At 39.6% G+C, this 17,903-nt stretch overlaps 1 protein-coding gene across 2 annotated transcripts in view; it reads left to right on the top strand.

Annotated features, from left to right (window-relative positions):
• The first annotated feature begins 411 nt into the window (after nt 1–411).
• ASB15 (ankyrin repeat and SOCS box containing 15) overlaps nt 412–17,903 on the top strand; it is a 60,147-nt gene continuing 42,655 nt past the window's right edge. For both annotated transcript variants that reach the window (XM_086395827.1, XM_086395825.1), the window contains exons 1-2: nt 412–739; nt 10,103–10,197. The gene's annotated coding sequence lies outside the window, so the exon portion shown is untranslated. The remainder of the gene's footprint in view (nt 740–10,102; nt 10,198–17,903) is intronic.

Raw genomic sequence — 17,903 nt, 5'->3', positions numbered from 1 at the left:
TTCTGGGACAGAATTTGTACGACAGGATCTCACATCCCGGAATTCACAGAACAATGACCGAAACTCGCGTTAATAAGTAATGGGGTAAGAGTTCCAAAAGAGGTTTGTGCCAAGTGCAGTGGTAGCAGGTAGACTAAAAATCGTGGGGCTACTGTTGTTAAAAAGGGGCATTTGCTTAAAAAGTCAATGAGAGAAGAGCACAAAAAATTGAGACTACGTGTAGCTTAAGCATCAATAATAAAACAGCCCACAGAATGGGAGAAGATATTTGCAACCATATATAATCACCAAACGGAGAAGGCAATGGCACCCCACTCCAGTACTCTTGCCAGGAAAATCCCATGGATGGAGCAGTCCATGGGGTTGCTAGGAGTCGGACACGACTGAGCTTTTGACTTCACTTTCACTTTTCACTTTAATGCATTGGAGAAGGAAATGGCAACCCACTCCAGCGTTCTTGCCTGGAGAATCCCAGGGACGGGGGAGCCTGGTGGGCTGCCGTCTATGGGGTCGCACAGAGTTGGACACGACTGGAGCGACTTAGCAGCAGCAGCAGCATAATCACCAAAAGATAAGTGGTGCCTAGAATATATAAGGAATTTTCTTCAATCAGTAAGAAAAGAATTAAATAACCAGAACAAGTCTTCCTGCTTCAGTTCTTGCCTTTCTGAGATATATCAAATGAGTTTGTAAATATGTAAAGGGCCTGGCTCAATGCATGGAACATAGCAATACACAGGTGACTGTGTTATTTTTTGTTTTGCTGTTATTATTCTCAACCCAGTAGCTAGACTAATCCTTTTGCTCTTCTGTGATTTTTCACTCAAAGTGTAGAAAGCAAAGTCCTTACATCTGCCTGCATTGTCCGGTACTGTTGCCTCCTCTGCCTCTCTCCCCTCAGACCTAACCTCCTATTCCCCTCTTGCTTCCCAGATAGCTGCTCTTCTAACCCCTTTCTTGGGAAACTCTTCCACTAGATGGGTGCCTGGTTCATTCATTCAAATATTTCAAATATTTGCACAGTTACCTTCCCAATGTGTCCTGCCGTGGCTTTGAGATTTAAAATTGCAAATCATCACAAAGACACTCTTTACCCTCTTCTCTGTTGCAGTCTTCTTCGTAGCCCTTGTCACCCTCTAATATGCTGTCTAGTTATCTTATATTGTGTTTATGTATCATCATTTTCTAAAATATAAGCCATGTATGGGTGGAAATTTTTTTTCCTACCATATCTCAAGGGCCTGAAATAGTACCTAATGGACACCCAGTTAATACAGGTTTAGTGAATACAATAGAAATACAGGCAAGAGAAATAAATAAGCCATTGGCAGAAATGGAAACAGAAACAGTCAATAAACATGAAAAGGAATCAACCTCCCTATTAAGAAAAGAAATGCAAAGTAATAATTTTACTGCTGTCTTATGGGCAAAAGTTAAGGATTGACAATACCAATTGTTAACTAGGATGTGGAGCAACAGGAATACTCATACACTGTCGATGGGAGTGAATTAGTATAATCACTTTGGGGAATAATTTTGCAGGAGTTAGTTGAAGATATTCGAAACCTATGATTGAGAGCTATTGGTGAATCTGAATTGTGTCCCCTCAAAATTCTGTTGGAAGTCCTAACCCCCACAACATCAGAATGTGACCTTAGGTGGAAACAGCGTCAATGAAGATGTAAATTAGTTAAGCTGAGGTCGTGGGAGTGGGCCCTGGTCCCATATGACTGGTGTCTTTATTAAAAGGGGAAATTTGGACACAAATGATACACACAGGGAGAACATCATGCAAAGATGAAAGCAAAGACTGAGATGATGTTTCTACAAGCCAAGAAACACCAAAGATTTCCAGAAAACCACTAGAAGTTAGGGGAGAGGCCAGGAATGAATTCTGTCTCTTAGCCCTTGGAGGAAACTAACCCTGCTGACTCCTTGATGTTGGACTTCAGCCTCCAGTTCAGTTCAGTTCAGTCACTCAGTCATGTCCGACTCTGCGACCTCACGGACTGCAGCACACCAGGCCTCCCTGTCCATTACCAACTCCCGCAGTTTACTCAAACTTATGTCCATTGAGTCAGTGATGCCATCCAACCATCTAATCCTCTGTCTCCCCTTCTCCTCCCACCTTCAATCTTTCCCAGCATCAAGGTCTTTTCCAATGAGTCATTTCTTCACATCAGGTGGCCAAAGTATTGGAGTTTCAGCTTCAACATCAGTCCTTCCAATGAACACTCAGGACTAATTTCCTTTAGGATAGACTGGTTGGATCTCCTTGCAGTGCAAGGGACTCTCAAGAATCTTCTCCAACACCATAGTTCAAAAGCATCAATTCTTCAATGCTCAGCTTTCTTTATAGTCCAACTCTCACATCCATACATGACTACTGGAGAAACCATAGCTTTGACTAGGTGGACCTTTGTTGGCAAAGTTATGTCTCTGCTTTTTAATATGTTGTCTAGATTGGTCATAACTTTCCTTCCAAGGAGCCTCCAGATGGCTGAGCAAATAATTTTTATTCTGTTTAAGCCATTCAGTTTGTGGTATTTTGTTACAGAAACCCTACAAACTGAGTAATAGATTAGTTTAATCATATGTTCCTCTCTTCTCTTAAAGGATAGCTACTCCTAGATATATGAGCTATGGGGATATAATCTTTCTAGTTCAGATTACCCAATAATTTGTTATTTTGTTGTTTAATTGCTAAATTGTATCCAACTCTTTTGCATCCCCATGGACTGTAGCTCACCAGGCTCCTCTGTCCATGAGATTTCCCAGGCAAGAATACTGGAGTGGGTTGCTATTTCCTTCTCCAGGGGATCTTCCAGACCCAGGGATCAAACTCGAATCTCCTGCATTGTGGGTGGTTTCTTTACCACTGAGCCACCAAGGAAGCACCCAAGAATTAGGCTTTACCATAACTTCCATCATAATTTCCAACTTTGGGGAGGCCCACTCCCATGACCTCAGCTTAACTAATTACATCTTCAGTGACCCTATTTCCACATAAGGTCCCATTATGATGTTGTGGGGGTTAGGACTTCCAACAGAATTTTGAGGGGACACAATTCAGATTCACCAATAGCTCTCAATCATAGGTTCTGCATATCTTTGAGTATTTAAATCATCCATAGTTACTGTTCAGGACAGAGGAAATATGTAGTAACAAATATGCATGAATAATGGCATTTTAAAGATACACAGACACGTGTGCATGGATATACACACATACGTAAATATAAAGAAACTGTTGATTTGGAACAAACCTGATGTACACATTTGCTCCTAAAAAGGTGACATATATATCTGGACATACTAGATTAGATTCAGGAAACAGCATTAGGACTAAGAGGAAAAGTCCTTTTTCAAACCAGATAATGCTGAAAGAGTGACTGGAACTTAGATGAATAGAAGTTTATGAGGTCACAGTCTTTGTTCCCTGTCCCTCCAGATTCTAAGAATTTTCACCATTGTAGGGTGTGTTCTAGAATGTAGAATCATGTGATTATAAAAGATGCATGTGTTTTCATTGGTTGTAACTTTGACTTTGGGCTTCTGCTGTATCACCTTTGCTAAAGACACCACAGCTAAACAGACCTAGCTGATCCTGGCTAAGGTACTGCACAGCTAATCAGTTCTATGTGGTGGGAAAATGTGTAGGTTTTCAGAACTAACCCCTTTGCAGAGGTGCCAGGCTATGTCTGGAGGGGTTTGATAGTGGTGTCCCATGGCTGGTGGCAGTAGATTTAGCTACAGAGGGAAATCAACCTTGGCATCTATTATATCAGAAGGGGATTTGGGAATATCTTATTGTGAGTAGCAAGAGCATCAAATGCACTATATTCTCAGGTAAGAGTTCCCAGAGGGGTAAATATTGGAGATAGATGTTGGGGAGTTATTTGGCAAATAAAGTTAGCAGGCCAGGTGACTTAAAGCTAAAATCTGTAACACAATTTGCTCTGCAGGACCTGTAGCCTAGCCAATAAAGTGAAAGTGAAGTCGCTCAGTCATGTCCGAAGGTCTTATTTCTCTAAAATTAATTAACTGGGAGAGTTAGAAACTCCTACACTGCTTCTTGGACTTCTCAGGTGGCGGTAGTGGTAAAGAACCTGCCTGCTAATGTAGGAGATATAAGAGATACAGTTCGATCCCTGGGTAGGGAAGATCCCCTGGAGGAGGGCATGGCAACCCACTCCAGTATTCTTGCCTGGAGAATCCCATGGACAGAGGAACCTGACGGGTTACAGCCCATGGGGTCACAAAGAGTCAGACACGACTGAAGCAACTTAGCACGCATGCATGCACACTGCTTCTTAATGACTCAGAACTCTTGTGTGAAGGGCTGGATCTTACCAGAGTTGCACAGTTAGAGTATTTCCTTAGAAGGTATGGCTCAGGGACCTCTTACCTGAGAGAGACATGAGACCAAATGACTGAAAAAGAAGAAAACACCTCAATTTTCAGAGCAGGAAGAGTTCATTCTACAAAATCTAGAGATGATGAATCCTATCTTGGTCACACCTTAGTTTTCATGTCAGGAGCAGGGGTGAAAATAATTGCCATTTAGGGAGTGTTCTTTCCTCTTCTAACTTTGTAACCAAAAAAAAAGTTCATTTTTCTCAAGTTAGTTCTTAGAACAGACTGACATATTAAAATTCTAATAGTTTGGATACTATCCACCTCTAATGCTTCCATCCATAACAAGTTGGATTTCTTCTTGTCTTCTTCTCTATCTGTGCTATGGATACTTCTAAAAAGTGTTTGTAACCAGATAATTAGGTGTTTCTGGTATGATGGGTTTTAGAACCTCATTCTAAATTGGACTGTAAGTCAAATAAAAGCCATTACCCAGTTTTATCTGACTGGCTATTGGCTTCCAGATGTTTGGGTTATCTAACATGTCAGAATGGGACTATCCAACACTCCCACCTGGGCTTCCCTGGTGGCTCAGGCAGTGAAGAATCTGCCTGCAGTGCAGGAGACTCAAGTTCAGTGCCTGCATTGGGAAGATCCCCTGGAGAAGGGAATAGCTACCCACTCCAGTATTCTTGCCTAGAGAATTCCGAGGACAGAGGGGCCTGGCAGGCTACAGTCCATGGGGTTGCAAAGAATCAGACATGACTGAATGACTAACACAGCACTCCCACCCAGATTTGAATTAAGCTTAACAACAGAGGTTAAACACAGTCATCTCCATCCTACAGGAGGAAGGAATAATAAAGATGTCTGAGGGGGCATATCTGTGTACTTAAGTCTGTCACTTCTTATTTAAAACCAGGAAAGAAAGTAAAGAAGTGATGAAAAACAGGAATTTTTTTAAGGAGATAAAAAATATTTTATGAGACTAAAATAAGCATTTATTAATATAAAAGATAATAATATACTAAAAATGGTAATAAAACTATTTTAAAAATAAATTTCTTAACAGAATTTAGAAATAGGAAGATAAAATGAGGTATAAGAAAAAAGTTGAAAATGGTGAAAAGATAATCAACACTGTATTTTTTAACTAGTTCTTCCAAAGTAAAAGGACAAATCAAGTGAAATAAAATAACCAAGATAAAATGGGGGGAGGGCGGCACTAGCTAAAGCAGAGAAAGAACTTCAGAAATGTGAGAGGAAGCATATGACTGCTTTTAAAAAATGGACAAGCAACAGAAAAATAAAATAATCATTCATTCAGTTCAGTTCAGTTCAGTCCCTCAGTTGTGTCCGACTCTTTGTGACCCCAAGAATCACAGCACGCCAGGCCTCCCTGTCCATCACCAACTCCTGGAGTTCACTGAGACTCACGTCCATCGAGTCAGTGATGCCATCCAGCCATTTCATCCTGTGTCGTCCCCTTCTCCTCCTGCCCCCAATCCCTCCCAGCATCAGAGTCTTTTCCAATGAGTCAACTCTTCACATGAGGTGGCCAAAGTACTGGAGTTTCAGCTTTAGCATCATTCCTTCCAAAGAAATCCCAGGGCTGATCTCCTTCAGAATGGACTGGTTGGATCTCCTTGCAGTCCAAGGGACTCTCAAGAGTCTTCCCCAACACCACAGTTCAAAAGCATCAATTCTTTGACGCTTAGCTTTCTTCACAGTCCAACTCTCACATCCATATATGACCACAGGAAAAACCATAGCCTTGACTAGACGGACCTTTGTGGGCAAAAGTAATGTCTCTTCTTTTCAATATGCTAGCTAGGTTGGTCATAACTTTTCTTCCAAGGAGTAAATGTCTTTTAATTTCATGGCTGCAGTCACCATCTTCAGTGATTTTGGAGCCCCAAAAAATAAAGTCTGACACTGTTTCCACTGTTTCCCCATCTATTTCCCATGAAGTGATGGGACCAGATGCCATGATCTTCGTTTTCTGAATGTTGAGCTTTAAGCCAACTTTTTCACTCTCTGTTTTCAGTTTCATCAAGAGGCTTTTTAGTTCCTCTTCACTTTCTTCCATAAGAGTGGTGTCATCTGCATAGCTGAGGTTATTGATATTTCTCCCAGAAATCTTGATTCCAGCTTGTGCTTCTTCCAGACCAATGTTTCTCATGATGTACTCTGCATATAAGTTAAATAAGCAGGGTGACAATATACAGCCTTGACGTACTCCTTTTCCTATTTGGAACAAACAAATGTATATTGATTGCTTACTTTGTATCAGAAGCTACCATGGGTCCTAGGGTCTGTCAGTGTACCAGATGGTCAGGTCTCAGTCATCAAGGAGATTCGTTCTAGTGGCTAGACATATGGTAAACACATAAATTGATTCATAAATAGAATTACCAAATGTGGTTATTTTCAAAAGGGAATGAAAATAATTATTTGCATGATCTCCATCCTCAACCTCCAGACTGTTCCCCTTCCACAGAGACCTGTCAGGACTGCTGCTGGCACAGAACACATGTCTAGAGTCACGTGATGCCTTCTTGACTGACCTTTATTTGGAGGATATTCTAGGCATGGGAAAGGAAAGCTGAATATATTAAGAAACTGGGTTTCCATGTACTCATTTACTGCAGTAGGCATGCCTGCTCATCTTTACCTGTAGGCTTGAACTAATACACCTTGACAAATTATGGTCTTAGCAGATTGACCCGAGAGTCCTTCAGTTAACCAGCTATTAATTCTGCAAGGGACATAATACAATAGAGTTACCAAGCAATTTCTCTCTCCCTATCTTAATTTGGAAGAATCAAGAAAGCTATATATCTTACTTCTTCAGCCCTGTCTATTCCCCATTCCCACTGAAATTTATATATTCCTTCTGAATCATATACCCTACCCATTTACTCAAAATAATTATGAACTGAAAGGAACTCTAAGCAGGAATATTGGCTGCACTGTTTACCAGCTCTATGACTTGTGTGCGTTGCATGCTCAGTCACTTCATTTGTGTCTGACTCTGCGACCCCATGGACTGCAGCCCACCAGACTCCTCCGTCCATGGGATTCTCCAGGCAAGAATACCGGAGTGGGTTCCCATGCCCTTCTCCAGGGGATCTTCCTGACCCAGAGATCAAACCCAAGTCTCCCACGTTGCAGGCAGATTATTTACCACCAGGCCACCTGGGAAGCCCAGCTCTATGATTTAGGGAGGTCCTTTCACTTCTCTGGATCCAGACAAGTATCTCCATCTATAAAGCTCATGATGGTTGGTCTCGGGCTTCATTTCCTAGGAAGTAGTTGTAGAATCCCTAGCTGTTCCAGACTGTGTTCCAGGGCATTCCAGTCAATATATGTTATGATGATATTTGTTTCAATTTATATTTTCAAGTAATAAAAACTCTTTTAAATTTCTCATTAAAATGGAAATATTTGAGCTCCTCCAATAGCACAGCAGGTGACTATGTGCTGTGGTTTGTGAAAGTCAGATTATTACGGATCAGTTCATTGCTCCTATACAGAGAAACTGAATAATTTTGAATGTTATTCAGTATTGTTTTTTTTAATTGTGGAAGGGATGTTAACATTTATACAAGCTGTTGATATCTATACAGTTAAGATATGGAGCTTCCATTATTGTAAGGATCTCTCAGGTTGTCTTTTAGTAACTACTCCTAATTCTCTCTCATTCACCAACACCCATCTCCCCACGCCCCACCCCGCCTCCGCCTCGCCCTTTAGCTCCTGGCAACCATTAATCCTTCTTTCATTTGGAGAAAGTTCTGTAAATGAAATCATACAATATGTAACCATTTGGAATTCACTTTTTTCACTCAGAATATTCCTCTAAAGTTTCATCCAGAGTGTTACTGTATCAACAATCCTTTCCTTTTTATTGCTGAGTAGTATGCACCCCACTCCAGTACTCTTGCCTGGAAAATCCCATGGACAGAGGAGTCTGGTGGGCTGCAGTCCATGGGGTCGCTAAGAGTCAGACATGACTGAGCAACTTCACTTTCACTTTTCACTTTCATTGTTGGAGAAGGAAATGGCAACCTACTCCAGGGTTCTTGCCTGGAGAATCCCAGGGATGGGGGAGCCTGGTGGGTTGCCATCTATGGGGTCGCACAGAGTCGGACACGACTGAAGTGACTTAGCAGCAGCAGCAGCAGTATTCCACACTACGGATATACAGTGTTTGTTTAACCATTTGCCTATCAAAGGATATCCAGCTTGTTTCCAGTTTTGGGCCATTACAAACAAAGCTGCTATGGACATTTGTGTTCAGATATTTGAGTCAGCATAAGTTTTCATGGTTCTGTATAAATGTTCAGAAGTGCATATGCTGGGTTGAATGATAGCTCTATATTTAAGTTTTTAAGAAGCTATCAAACTATTTTCCAGAGTGGCTATATTATTCTACATTTCTCCCAACCATGCATGAATGATCCAGTTTTCTACATTTTTGCCAGTATTTGGTGTTGTTACTGTTTTTTGGTTTTGTAGTTTTTTTTTGTCATTCTGATAGATGTGTAATTATATCTCATTGTGGCTATAATTTGCATTTCCCTAATGGTTTATTGATGTTGAACATCTTTTCATGCATTTTATCATTTCTATAGGCTCTTCTCACGCAAAAAATAAAAAGGTAGTTGTATGAGTGATCAGTAATGGGTATGTTAACTAGCTTATGGCAGTCATTTTACAGTATATACGTTCATCAAATCATCACACTGTACATTTTAAATATATACAGTTTTGTCAATTATACATCAATAAAACAAACAAAAATTACCAGCACACCACTAACTTTATTTAACTTGCTAATTTCTCACTTCCTTGATTTCCTTGTACTCTTACGTTAGTACCACGCAGCTTAAAAATAGCTTGATTTCTGTTTTCTCTTTCCTAATTTTGAGAGCAGAAAGCATGATTTTTACTACCTGCAGTTTCCCATTACATTTTTCTAGAGAGCTAGTCAGAGAGTAGGTGTGCCTAGCAAATATACCTAAATCAATGAATAGATTGCTGAAGCTTTGAGGGAGTCCTCAGCAATTATAAGTGATGGAAGAAACTTGGATTTGAGAACCATTGTTTTACCATCCATATTTTGTTTTTACTTTTAGTATTTCAGACTTAAAGATCGCTGAAGGAAAATATGCATCCAGGCTCTGAAGAAGTGTTCCGGAGCGTGGGCATAAGCTGTTCTCTGTTCTTCACAAACACATCTTTGGCCTGAGGCTGCACTATTTAATTTTTATTTATTTTTTAGTAATCTCTATTTACTCAAGCAGTTCATTCAAACAGCTAGACAGCTGATTCCTTCACCTAATGTGTTTTGATCAGAAGACCTTGTACCTTGTACCTCTTCAATATTTTTTCTTGAAGAGTGAATTCATTTCTTATCCAGGAACAGGCTAAATATAACATGTTTAAATTCTTACAGTCTCCTTTTCCTCCATAGGACTCTTTTAGTTTACTTTGAAAGTATTAGTCACTCAGTCGTGTCTGACTCTTTGCAACCCCATAGACTGTAGCCTACCCTGGCTCCCCTGACCATGGAATTCTCCAGGCAAGAATACTGGAGTGGGTGGCCGTTCCCTTCTCCTGGGGATCCTTCTGACCCAGGAATTGAACCTGGATTTCCTGCATTGTAGGCAGATTCTTAATCGTTTGAGCCACCAGGGAAGCCCCTATTTTCGTTTACTTTTACTTTATTTTTCTGTTTCAGTCTTGAAGACTTGGTTGGATTTAGATCCGACTCTATTTGCTTCCTGCTCCCTTGCACTCTATTTAAGACACGTTAAAAAAAATATGGAGAGAAAGGTAAGAACCCACCATAAATATGTCAAACTGATTCTTTTCCTTAATCAATGGTAAGCTCATTTTCATTTAATGAATAACAGATATGTTTGTTCTGGTTTTTGTAGTTTTTAAAATTATCTTTTCCTATGAATCTGTTTCTATTTTTTATGTTGTTCTTCAGATATTTAGGAAGACTTTAGTTTTTGTTTCATGGTTATATTTATAATATTATTATGTATCTCTCTTGGTTTCCAATTTTCCTAGACAATTTCCTAGACAATTTTACTGTCAGTTTTCTACTAGGAAAAATTGATAAAATTATGAGGTTTCCTTTTTGTCTCCTCTGCTCTGCATTTCCTCTCCTATTCAATTTTAGGGGAAAAAAAATTACTTTTCTCAGTGTTCACCTTCACATGTTAAATATTTTTATACTTTGACATTTGGTATGTCAGATTTACTTTTTATTATTTTACTCCCAGCTACACCAGAGGAAGCAATTTCTGCTACTTACCTTCTCTTCCTTTCTGTCCCAAATTTATGTCCCAAATAATTGTCTCATATCTGTGTTGTCAGAGCATATAATATCAACACTCCATTCTGTCATCCTAATTCCTAAATTTCTTTTTCTACAGTAAATATATTTTGTCAATATTCTCTGCCATCAAGGATGGCAAATTTTTCCTTACTCCTCTTGGTTATTTTGGCTGGTCTAATAATTAAATGGACAGGAGGCAGATTAACAGGGGAAAGAAATAATTTTGTATGTACAGGAGTTCATACAAATATAGACTCAAATAAGTGACCAAAGCAGGCAGCTTTTATACCTTTTGGACAAAGAAACAATAAATTTGTGAAGAATTGAAAAGAGGAAGAAGTTTGGATTTGAGGTAGTAAATTGGTAAAGAAGTAACTCATTTTGTGTATACAGCCTTCTTGGCCCTGAACTTCCTTTGTATCTCTGGAGATCAGGATGTCTCTTTGCCTTCTGGTTCAGAGAAGTTTCCTTTCACAGGGGAGATTTATTTCCTACTTTCAAGGGAGCAAAAGAGAGTCAGAAGGTCCTCCTCACACCAGCTGTTTCTTGAGTGACTTTAATTCAAAATAATCAGCATGTCCAAGTGGCATATTTGGGGGCATCCTGCCCTGACCTCCATTGCTGCTAATCCGTATGTAATGTTTACCCCTGTCATTTATTGTTTGGCAGATTTAATCCTTTAGCCACTTCTTTTTTTCCCCTATAGGTTATTATCAAATCTCATCTGAATTTATGCTGGTTCATTATATGTGTCAGGAATTTCTGATGTTCAGTAGTGATTCAGTTATACATATGCCAAGCACATATAATTTGCACATAGAAACTGCTATTAAAATATTGAATGAAGAAATGGATATATGAATAGTAAAATAAAGTTCAAATGATAAAAGTTATTCACAATCCATCCTGGATAATCTAGACCTAACTGCTCACAAACTATCTGCTTATATTTTTGCATCAGTTTAAAAAAATCATGGCACTTTCCCTTCCAAAGCTTCCTAATGCCTTTTTCATTCTCTTGTCTTGTTCAGACTTTACTAAAAGTAGTTCTTTGATCAGAACTAACTGTTCTTCAGTCTACAGGAAATAACTTGCCTCAGCCTGGATACCTGTCATTTTAATATTTGCCATTTACCTAATTTGTGAACATAGGTTCAGTGGTAAAGAATCCGCCTGTCAATGCAGGAGATGTGGGTTCGAGTGCTGGGTTGTGAAGATCCCCTGGAGAAGGAAATGGCAACCCACTCCAGTATTGCCTGGGAAATCCCATGGACAGAGGAGCCTGCCAGGCTACAGTCCATGGGGTTGCAAAGAGTCGGACACCACTTAGCAACTAAACAACAACAAAACTGTGAACATACTATTCTTTCCTGCTTCTACTTCTTTCTCTTTAATAAACTGTTAAACTGTTAAAAAAAATTCTGTAGTTTTAGTACTTGTTCAATCATTCCTTCATTCATGCCATCTCAGTTAATTTGAGGCTTTAGCTTTTAACATTATTAGCACCAGTCTTTATATTTATCCATATTATAGGGGCCTTTGTCATCTTCTATACAGGCCCTTTTAATATCTGAGCTCGTTAAAGAGATCACTGTGAAGCCCAGGAATTTCTTGCAGTGCCTCACCCTTTCCTTTCTCAGTCAAATTTGTTTGCCTGGTTAGAATTTTCTATCCTATGATCTTCCCTCCTTCTTGTGGACAACTGAATCACTGTCATCTGGAAACTTTATAAATTCTAATTCCTCTTATTTCCTTTCTGAAAAATACAATTTTTATTTTCCTTAGTGTAAATCTATGGTAACACAATTTATATATGATGTATTTTATATATAAAAATTAAGAAGTAACAGTGTTAATAATAGATGTTATACAATATATAAAAATGTAGGTCATGTTTATTTTACCAATTATATTTGAGTACATTGATTCCATAGTAACAGCATGTTTTCTTTGATAATTTCAAAGCTTAATTAGGAAAAATCTTAGATGAAAAATATCTTCTTAGCTAGGATTGAAGAATAAGGATCTTAAGTTTATTTTTTAAATGAATATCTACTGTTAAATTTCTACATTGCTATGTACTCACTGAAGAGGTTATAATAGTTATGTTCTCTGAATTCTTTTTTATTACCAATTCATTTTTATGCAAAATAAATCCTCCATAAATATGTTCAAAAATACTCTGAATGGCTTTTCTATTTGTTTTCTTCTATTTAACCCTACCTGGCTTTAGCCTGAGGGCCAAAAAGGTAATTGTAGTCAAAATAGAAGTTTAAAATCAATTCAGAACTGGTTTGTAACTTCCCTGATACCAAGGGCTTTGCAAATCTATAACTCATTCAGCTCTTGGAAGCTGAGTTAATTATGGCAAATCACACTAATTAAATTATTTACAAGGTCTTTATTAAAAACAAATCTATTATGTTTAGCAATGCATTGTGGATTTGCCTTGAGACTCCCAGCTGTCTTTCCCGACAAATTTCGTAGTTAGACATTTAGTTTAAGTGAGAACCTTAAGCATATGGTGAAGCTGCAGGTTTCCCTGGCTGTTGTTTAGGTCCCCAGGCCTTCAATTCAATTCAGATTTATTGAACACCCGTTTTGTTCAAATCCCATGTGTTATATTCTCTGTCCTCAGAGTTTCCAAATAACAGCTGATGTAAGAAATGTACATAAATGATTACAATTCAAGGCAAACAAAAAATATATCATCAGAAGATAAAAGAGAAAAACAGATGGGCTCTGACAGAACTTCATAGAAATGAAGAGCGAAGATTTAGGCTGGGTCTTAAAAGAGCAGAACCTCTGCTCTGCAGGCAGAAATCGGGAGTGGCACTGAGGGCCTTTGAGACAGGTCACAGAGTGAGTAGGACCCAGAGGGAAGAATGTACAGAGCCTGATCAGAGAGCAAGCAAGTTGAGCTAGGGGAGCCGGGGAAGACTTGAGGGGCATGGCAACCCTCGGGTCTCCACTGCAGTGCTTGGTAAGAATTTGGTTTGGCTATTTGGTTGAGTTGCTTGAATTATTGAACAAAGCAATTACAGTACAATCGAACTTGCTGGGAACAGGGATAACTCTGAGCTTGCCTCTGCTTTGGGCCACTTGAGCAGGGGCTACTCTAGTGCAGTCACTGAATGACATCTCTTGCTCCAGTATGGGAATGGAGAGGGCAGTGATTCTACATGAGAGCTTGGGTGCACACACTCACACACACCCTCAGTCACACTCCTGGGAGCCCTCCAGCACGTGGGCCAGCCTGACTGTGTTAAAACTGTAGCTCTGCCCCCAGTAGCCATGCAAACCTGGGCAATTTACTTAGCCCCCTAAGTCTTGTTTCCTCCTTAAAAGTCTTCCTTCCTCCTACATTGCAGGAATGTTGTGAGGATTTGTTGTTATTTAGTCACTAAGATGTGACCGGCTTTTTATGACCCCATAGACTGTAGCCCGTCAGGCTCCTCTGTCCATGGGATTTCCCAGGCAAGAATACTGGAGTGGGTTGCCATTTCCTTCTCCAGGGGATCTTCACAACCCAGCACTCGAACCCACATCTCCTGCATTGCAGGCAGATTCTTTACCATCTGAGCCAGAATACAGAATTTGAAAGCAAATCCCTGAGTAGCCTTCTTGTGTGACTCTCCTCCCACTAGGTGGCGCTGTCTTCCGCGCAGTTTCCGCTTCCGCTTGCTTTGTTGAAACTGACCTCCGTTTAGAAAATGGCCTTTATTCAGTCAATAGCGACTTGGTATCTGTGACCCACAGGCTTCCTTCAACTCCTTAGGTGTTATGTCTCAAAGTGTATACTTAAACAGCGCTTCAAGGAAAGAGTCTCACTAGATAGTGGAAAGCTGAAGGAAGGCTATCAGTTGTTGTGAAAAAAGGCTCCATTAATTTCCTAACTCTTTGGATTCAAAACCAGAATGTTGTGAATAAGTTCGTTAACAAGTAACAGCACCACTTTACTATTTGACGACCTATGGCATTGCTAGAGTGTGAGTGTGGAGGCAGGACATGATAATTCAACTGTGTGGTTTTAAAAAAGTCAATCTCCAACACCTAGTCTCAACACCAGAAGAAGATTCTGCTCAACTTAAGTCCTAAAACTGTGTTTTCGTTATTAACATCTTTATAATTTTTAAATGTTTTTGGTTCTAAAGAACTTGTGAGCTTCACTACACATAAGTTTTAGGGAACTCTTTCGGTTAAAGTTCTATACATCAAATTATGAATGTAACTTGTTACTTAAATTATTTAATAAATTACTTTATAAACTGAAAATTTTCTTTTATTGCTGTTTAAATCTAGTTGTGAAAACAACATATATGTTTCATCAGATCAGATCAGATCAGTCGCTCAGTTGTATCCAACTCTTTTCGACCCCATGAATCGCAGCACGCCAGGCCTCCCTGTCCATCACCAACTCCCAGAGTTCACTGAGACTCATGTCCATTGAGTCAGTGATGCCATCCAGCTATCTCATCCTCTGTTGTCCCCTTCTCCTCTTGCCCCCAATCCCTCCCAGCATCAGAGTCTTTTCCAATGAGTCAACTCTTCGCATGAGGTGGCCAAAGTACTGGAGTTTCAGCTTTAGCATCATTCCTTCCAAAGAAATCCCAGGGCTGATCTCCTTCAGAATGGACTGGGTGGATCTCCTTGCAGTCCAAGGGGGTCTCAAGAATCTTCTCCAACACCACAGTTCAAAAGCATCAATTCTTCGGCGCTCAGCCTTCTTCACAGTCCAACTCTCACATTTCATACATGACCACAGGAAAAACCATAGCCTTGACTAGACAAACCTTTGTTGGCAAAGTAATGTCTCTGCTTTTGAATATGCTATCTAGGTTGGTCATAACTTTCCTTCCAAGGAGTAAGCGTCTTTTAATTTCATGGCTGCAGTTTCATAGTTTCTGTCTTTTTCTCAATCCCATGTCTGACAGATTTGGAGGGAAAAATATGAGACTTTGTGGGTATTTTTCAAAAAATTACTGCAGACCACTTAAGATGAATGACATTTTTAAGTAAAGCAAATGGATTAACAAACTGTAAAGAGCCTTTTGACTGCTCCTGCCAGTCAGTCTGGGCAATGCTGAGGTGTATGTTGTGCTGCTGGTGCTCCAGGTCCATTTGCAAACAGAGCACCTCCTATTCATTTGGAACAAAATCTACATCTCCATTTTAGTGGTGAAATATCTGCAAAATGAGAAAAGGGAGGAGAAATTGTGAAATCAGATCAGGGCATTGTCCTGCCTGGAATGCTCCTGTAGCTTCCTCTTGCCGAGGCAGTTCTCAGACCCAGATGCTTGCAGGATAGACTCATTCCCCAGCATTTGAAGCTTACATTTTTGTGGAAGGAAGGATGAGAGACTAGGCTATATTAGACTATTCAAAGGGAGTGTATGTTCAAAATGTTCAGACCCTACACACAGCCTTTGAGATTCTGGTGAATAATACCACATACACTAGTTCACCCCAGAGAGAAACCCCTTTCTCATCTCCACTGCCCTAGAAGAAGAAATAAAATCCTGAATTCCCCTAGTTCAGTATATAACATCCTACATATTATGACTTCTGCCTAAGTCTCCTGCTCGTCTACTGCAGGCTTCCTTCCCACTGCATTCTGTGACCAGCAATTACCCATCAGTTCAGTTCAGTCACTCAGTCGTGTCCGATTCTTTGCGATCCCATGAATTGCAGCACGCCAGGCCTCCCTGTCCATCGAGGTGATTCACAATTACCCCCATGTATGCATTTTCCTTTAGACAAATGTGCATTTTTTTTTCTGCCTTGAATACTTGTCCCTTCTTTAGATTATTAAAAAAAAAATCCTCATCCTTCAAGTCTTGAGCCTTTATCTTCTCTGTGACACACTCTTGTCCTCTCCTGGAAGCTAATTATCAACTTCTTTTGGTCATCTCTTTATCTACTCCATTAACTGATACTAAAAATGGCCTTGTTTAATATTATCAGTGTACCAGGCACATAATAGCAAATAAACCCATGCCTAGTGAATAAATGAGTGTAGCGCTGTTCAAAGGGGATACATGTCATCTAGGTTACTTGGAAATAATAACTTAGGACTGTGAAAGAAATCAATGTAAATCTTATTTAAGAATTAATTAGCCTTTTAAAATCTGATTTAGATAGAAGGCAAAAAGATGGCACACATCACAAACAAAAATACTTTAGCAGAATCTGAAACTTTAAAAGTAAAATATTCAGGCTATAGAAGATGAAATGATAGCATTGCAGATTCTTAAAAGAGAAATTCAAGCTCGTGTAGTTCCAGGCCTAATTTCAATATTTCAGCTGAGAAAGAGAGGATCCCAAGAAGTAAGAGACTGACCCATTTCAAAGAATCTCAGAACTTTCCTTTCTGATGATCTGATAGCACAGGAAGCGATATGGAAAGTGAGTTCTCAGGACAAGCTGGAAGGGCGGGCCGTGAAGCACAGCAAAATTCTAAGAAGCCTAGGAAATCCTCTCGCATGGCAGTCACCATGGCACAGTCCTGATGTTCACCTCGACCACTTGCTTCTCCTGTGTTTGATGATTTTTCTACCAAAGTATAATACAACAGTTTTCATTTCTACTTCAGTTTCTGCTTTTTGACATCCTTTTAATCCTCAAGTAGCTGCTGATATAAACTTTAAAAGAACTGATTTTAATAGATCAATGGCCCTTTTTCACAAAGTGAGACAAACAAAATGAGCTGAGAGATTTTTCTCAGAGAGAAACAGCCTAAGTAAAGAAAGTAATGTCCCTAAATTTAAGGAAATTGTATGTGGGTCGTAAAAGCCCTTAGACACAAGAACCTTGTGTCTTTATTCTTTATACTGAGAAGAAGGACAGAGGGGGGAAAAGATGGAAAACCTCTGAAATGCAGTCAGTTAGGGAGATGATTCTGGAATAGAAGACAAACTGACAGTTTGCTGAGTCCCATGGTCAGTTCTTAGTCCTCATCTTACTTGGCCTGGCAACAGAATTTGATACAGTTAATTGCTCTCTCCTGCTGCAAATATTTTTCTTCCCCTAGCTTGCATTCTGTTCTATCCTGCGACTTTGGTTAGCACAAGGCTAATCCCTTGAATGCCTGTATTTTTATGCCTTTGTGTATTCATTTGGTGAATTTATCCAACCTCATGGCTTTATGTATCACCAATTTGTTTTTCCAGCTCAGACTCCCTTGCCTAAATGT

This window comes from Bos grunniens, chromosome 4 (genome assembly GCF_055505025.1).
Source record: "Bos grunniens cultivar Pamir isolate PY7600 chromosome 4, Bosgru_T2T1.0, whole genome shotgun sequence".
In the NCBI taxonomy this organism is placed as follows: domain Eukaryota; kingdom Metazoa; phylum Chordata; class Mammalia; order Artiodactyla; family Bovidae; genus Bos; species Bos grunniens.
Note: the sequence above shows the minus strand (reverse complement) of the source record. Positions and strands in the feature narration are given on the sequence as shown.